This window comes from Gallinula chloropus, assembly GCF_964237585.1.
Source record: "Gallinula chloropus genome assembly, chromosome: 1".
NCBI classification, from domain to species: Eukaryota; Metazoa; Chordata; class Aves; order Gruiformes; family Rallidae; genus Gallinula; species Gallinula chloropus.
The window spans coordinates 7,637,520-7,643,430 of NC_140085.1; the positions used below are offsets into that span (position 1 = coordinate 7,637,520).

Genomic DNA, 5,911 nt, shown 5'->3' on the forward strand with positions numbered 1-5,911 from the left:
GAGCAATGAATTCGGTTCGTAGCCGTTGTCTCCCAGTGCAAGACACTGAGCAGAGTCAATCAAGGAATTAAAAAAAAAAAAGAGAGAAGAAAAGAAAGATAGCATCTGGAAAACAACCTGTCAACAGAAACAGGAGACAAAGGTTGGGGTGGGGAGAGGGTCTGCCTCCCCCCCCCCCCCCCTTCCCCACATTCTTTTTTCACGCTTCATTCTAATTAATTCCAGAAATTTATAAAAAGCAGCTCTCCTCACAGGGGAAACATTTCCCTTCACGTAACTAGGGACTGCAATATGCTCAGCACCCCCTACCTACCCACTCAGACAGGGCAGGGCTCAGAGGCCACAGCGTACTGGGAACTTTTTGCCAGTCTTGAGGACTCTCTGACACAGTGAACTATGTTCCCTGGTTTGAAAGCAAACACTGAGACAAACGAGACGATTCTATTTAATGGAAGTCATCTACCGTGTAAGAACACGGTAACTTTTTAAATTAGAATCTCAATAAAGCTACATGCAACTATGTACTTCATGGACTGCCATGGAAGCAACCTTCCTTGCAAGACCGAGTTTCTTGGGGCAGCTGGCAGCCTGCACAGGCATGCAAGCTCAGCGTTAAGCATCCCTCCCCAGGAGAGGCAAACACCTCGCAGCCCAGATGTTTCTTACTTTAAAAGAACGGCATAATAAATATTAAAACCTAACGGTTAACCCTTGCCTCCCTAACAAGCAGAGAGAGGCGAGCACGGGGAAGCAAGAGGGCAGAGCGAGGAAGAACTGGAGCCAGGTACCTACCCAAACCAAACCCAAGCGCAATTAACGGCAGCCCAGCAGCCTCAGACCTGCAAGGTGAGGGACCGCAACCACCGTTCATCCACGGAGCGCGGCGAGGAGCGCTGCGGAGAGACATGGCTCTGGGACACCTTAAAATTTCCAGCCGCTGCCTTTAAAGGCAAGCCAGGGCCTTCACAGTTGCTCTTTGTGCAGCCGGAGAGGGAGGAGGAGGAGGAGGAGGAGGAGGAGAAGAAGAAAGCGGCTGGGGGAGGGAGGGAGGGAGGGGAAGGGAGGAAGAGCAGCCCGGCTCGCTGGCGTTCGGAGAGCAGCCGCACACCCCGGCAAACCCCTCGTCCTTAGTCCGGAGGGGAGCGACAACCCCGCGGGGGGCGGCGTGGCCCCGGGTAAGCGGCGCACACACACACACACGTGCGCGCAGGTGGGATGCCGGCGGGGCGGGGTTAACCCCTCGCCAGCGGAGGCAGCCTGTGCGGGCGGCACGAGCCGCCGGCCCCAGGGCGCGCGCGCGAGAGAGCCGGTGGAACGTTAGGCGCGCGCGCCACCGGCACCTATCTCTATTCCCCCCCCCCCTCCCCTCCCCGCCTCACCCGCCGCCGCTCCGTGAGGGGAGGGAAGGGGAAAGGAGGGGGGGGGGAGGGGGGGGGAAAGGAGTGGGGAAGAGGAGGGAAAAAGGGAGGAAAAAAAAAATGTCGGCGGGCGAAAAATTTAACCCGTCTGTGTCCGTCGCCGGTTTTTTTAAAGCGGCCGCGGCGCGGTGAGGCGCGCACACACCTCCCCCCCCCCCTCAACCACCTTCTTCCCCCGCCCTTCCCCCGGGGCCGGGCTGAGGGAGGGCGGCGGGGCCCGGGGCCGGGAGGGCAGCCTGCACCCCGGGCTTGGCTGCGCCGCGCCGCGCCGCCCCCCGCTCCCGGCCCGGCGTAACGGCGGAGGCGAATTCCCCTTTAAATCTCCCCGCCTTGCACCCCCACCCCCCCTCCTCCCCCCCTCCCTCCTCAGGTCTCCCTCTTACCGGCTCGCCTCCTCGCCCTCCGCCTCCTCCCGCGAACGGGACTCCCAGCCCAGTCCCACAATGCACCGGGCGCGCCGGGCTCCCTCGGCGCCGCCTGAATAGAAATGCCGCGGCCGCCGCCGGGCACGGGGGGGTTAAACCTCATTTTTTTTCCCCCCTCCGCTCCCGCCTCCCCGCTCCGCGCGCTCCCCGCCCCCTCCCCCTCGGCGGCCGCGCGCGCGTAGCGCGCTCTCCCCCTTAACGCCCCCCCCTCCCCCCCAATCTCCCCCCCCGCCGCCTCCTCGCGCGCGTTCCCGCGGCGGCGCGCGCGCGACCTGTTGCACACGCGCGACTTGGCGGCCGCACCCCGCTTCGGAGGGCGCGAGTCAGCCCAAGCACCCCGCTTTTCTTTGGGGGGGGGGCGGTCACTCAACTACCCCTCCCCCCCCCCCGCCCCCTTCCCCGGCGCGGCCGGGCCGGGGCCGGGTGCAGGCGCAGCACCGCGTGGCAGGGCGCGGGTGCGGGGCTCGCCCCCCTGCCCGCCGGCGGGAGGGGCAGGGATACCAGGGTCCTAGCGGGAGGGAGGGGGGGGAGGCGGGGGCGAAGGTGCGCGGGAGCGCCCGGTGGCTTTAGGAAGCCCCTGATGTTATCGCTGCAGTTCATTGATTCTCCGGCTCCCAAGATCGGCTCGCGGGAGCTGTTCGTGCCGGGCGGACCGAGGGGTTCGTCTCTCTCCTTGCACCCCCACCCGCCGGGATGCTGCGGGTGCAGGTGTGGGGACACCAGAGAACGTTAGGAGTTGGGAGGGACCTGTGGAGATCATCGGGTCCAGCCCCCCTGCCAGCGCAGGATGACCTGGACTAAACCGCACAGGAACGTGTCCAGGTGGGGTTTGAATGTCTCCAGAGAAGGAGACTCCACAACCTCTCTGGACAGCCTGTCCCAGGGCTCCATCTGGGGACCTGTGACTAGCGGTGTTCCCCAGGACTCAGTGTTGGGTTTGGTCTGGTTTAACATCTTCATCGATGACCTTGATGAGGGAATGGTGCCCACCCTCAGCAAGTCTGCTGGGGTTACAGAGCTGGGAGGAGTGGCTGACAAGGCAGGAACACTGCGCTGCCATCCAGCGAGACCTGGGCAGGCTGGAGAGCTGGGCAGGGAGAAACCAGGTGAGGTTTGATAAAAGCAAGTGGAGAGTCTTGCACCTGGTGAGCAATAACCACATATATCAGTACAGGCTGGGGGTGACCTGTTGCAGAGGAGCTCTGTGGAGAAGGACCTCAGGGTCCTGGTGGGTGACAGGTTGGCCATGAGCCAGCAGTGTGCCCCGGGGGCCAAAAATGACAATGGGATCCTGGGGTGCATTACAAGGATCATGGCCAGCAGGTCAAAGGAGGTGATCCTCCCCCTCTGCTCTGCCCTGGTCAGGCCCCTTCTGGAGTATTGTGTCCAGTTCTGGGCTCCCTGGTATACAAAAGACAGGGATCTCCAGGAAAGAGTCCAGAGAAGGGCTACGAAGATGATTGAGGGCCTGGAGCATCTTCCCTACAAGGAAAGGCAGAGTGAGCTGGGGCTGTTCAGCCTTGAGAAGAGAAGACTGAGAGGGGATCTGATCAATGTTTATAAATATCTGAAGTGTGGGAGACAGAGGGAAATGGGCAGCCTCTTCTCAGTGGTCTGTGGGGACAGGACAAGGGGCAATGGCCTCAAGTTGGCGCGTAGGAAGTTCCGCACCAACATGCAGAAGAACTTCTTCATATTGCACAAGGACAGGCTACCCAGGGGGGTTGTGGAGTCTCCTTCTCTGGAGATATTCAAGACCCATCTGGACGCCTCCCTGTATGACCTGTCCTAGGGAACCTGCTTTGGCAGGGGTGTTGGACCCGATGCTCTCTGGAGGTCCCTTCCAACCCCTACAATTCTGTGATTCTGTCCCCCTCACAGGGAAGAAGTGATCAGTCCCACGGTGGAGAAACCCCCGGTGCAAACTGAGCGTTTCCTCTGGAAAACACAAGTGGCTGTCTGAAATAAACTGCTCCAAGGTGTTGTCCTTGAATAGCCAAAATGTTGGGTTTGGGAGCATTTGCAGGGAGGGGGGAGGGCACGAACATGTGACATAGAGCTGAGGAGACCGTGCACTCTTCATGAAACCCACAGCTGCACCAGTGCTGGCTTTTAACCAGAAACTGGACAAAAAGGCCTGTTGGATCAATGTTACACCTAAAAACCAGGCAAGAAACAAACCAAGGGGGTCAGGTGGAGTCGATGGTGGGCAAAATTCGGTCAAGGTCAAGACCATGGACCCGGGGAGCCAGAGGAGCCCTCGATATTGTCCCTGAGGGTCTCCATCAACATGTGGCCCTTGGGGTTACCATAGCAGGAGCGTTGTTGCCTGGCTGGGTGAAGTGTCTTTTACTTTTTTTCCCCCCAAATCTAGGTTGGAGCACGCTTCATAAACCACCTAATCTTGTTTTCAAGCAGGTGGTGATGAGTTCAGCACAGCCCTGCAAAGCTGTGCAGGGTTTTTAAGTACCCATGCAGCCAGGGCATCGCTTCTTGCCTGAGAGCGTTTCCTTACATCAGCCCTGTTCCACTGCCGATTTGCAAAGCTTCTAGATTGTTCTTACTCATCTGATACAAATCACTGGAATCCAACATACCTTTAGTGGGGCTGATCCCCTGTGCCTTCACAGAGTTGTCTCCCTGAAAGTAGTCTCCCTGCTTCTACAGCCCCTTTCCCCAACCAATTCTGGTCAAAAATGAAAGGATTTTGACTTCAAACTTGTCTTGCTTAACGTGCAAGGTGAGTTTTCCCCGGAAAGAAGGGGATTTCGGTGTCAGGGACAGCACAGGGCCCCTCCTTACATTGCCAGATAGATAAAGAAGGCAGTTTGCTGCTTGTAATTTGCAATTAAGTACCTAATTAACTAATTGCCTGTTAATTCAAAGACTGCCTTTTGTGTGACTGTCTTTGAAGAAGTCCTGCCTAAAAACAAGCAGGAAGAGAAGAAATTAAAATGTCGCTTTTCTCGCCTGATTTTAATTACTCTTCTTATCTCTGAGTGAACATTGTGCCCTGGGACCGTGGTGCAGAGGACCAGATGTGAGCAGGAGCTCTCAGCACCAAGCACCTTTAGGAAATCACTAATATTATTTCTATAATTAATTGATTTTCAGGCTCCTCCAGGTTGCCCTCCCAAAGCATTCCAAGCTCGACACACAGGAGTTGTTTGTCCAGGAGCAGCAGTGGTGTGTTTGACCGAGGGTTTTGACAGCAGAGATGAATCGAGGATGCAGCAGCTGCAGGTCTGACCTGGAATTTGAACTCTTCTTCCTCCCTTCCCTCAGAGGGAGAAGGGGGAGAAAGATCTCAGGATCTTCCGATTGCCATTGATCCGAGCTGATTCCCTGAGCATTGGCTTTGTATCATGCCTGTGTTCTCCTCAGCAGGTGATTTTGATCTGGAAAAACTCTGGTGTCTTGAGAGGTATAGGGATGCTCTCATCTGACCCTTCTTCAGGACTGAGCCATCATCTCTACCACCAGCACCTCAATTGAAAAAAATATTATAAATAAAATTGGGATAGCCATGAGATAAAAGAAAAAATGGATCTTGCTGATTTTTGAGCCCTGACTTTGAGTTTTTCCTGTTCTGACTTTTTTAAGAGGGTGGTCAGAACTGAATCATATTTTCATCTTTTTTTCCACATCTATGAGGACCAGACACTTCTTTCTTTAATACAAGGTGGGGGAGGGGGAAATCATAAATTGAGAAGGACATTGAGGTCCTCGAGCATGTCCAGAGAAGGGCAACCAGGCTGGGAAAGGGGCTGGAGGGTAAATCATATGAGGAGCAGCTGAGGGAGCTGGGGATGTTTAGCCTGGAGGAGGCTGAGGGGAGACCTTATCACCACCTACAACTACCTGAAGGGAGGGTGTAGAGAGGTGGCTGATAGTCTCTTCAGCCAGGTGACAGGAAATGGGAGAAGGGGAAATGGCCTCAAGCTGTGCCAGGGCAGGTTCAGATTAGATGTTAGGAAAAAGTTCTTCACTGAAGGAGTTGTTGGGATGTGGAACAGGCTGCCCAGGGAGGGTGTTGAGTCACCATCCCTGGACGTGTTTAACAGATGG

At 56.5% G+C, this 5,911-nt stretch overlaps 1 long non-coding RNA gene across 1 annotated transcript; it reads left to right on the forward strand.

Annotated features, from left to right (window-relative positions):
• Positions 1 to 1,022: 1,022 nt before the first annotated feature.
• LOC311201598 lies at positions 1,023 to 5,366 on the forward strand. Its single transcript, XR_014617872.1, has 4 exons — positions 1,023 to 1,175; positions 3,725 to 3,822; positions 4,958 to 5,086; positions 5,228 to 5,366. It is a non-coding gene; the product is annotated as an uncharacterized lncRNA (long non-coding RNA).
• Positions 5,367 to 5,911: the final 545 nt, after the last annotated feature.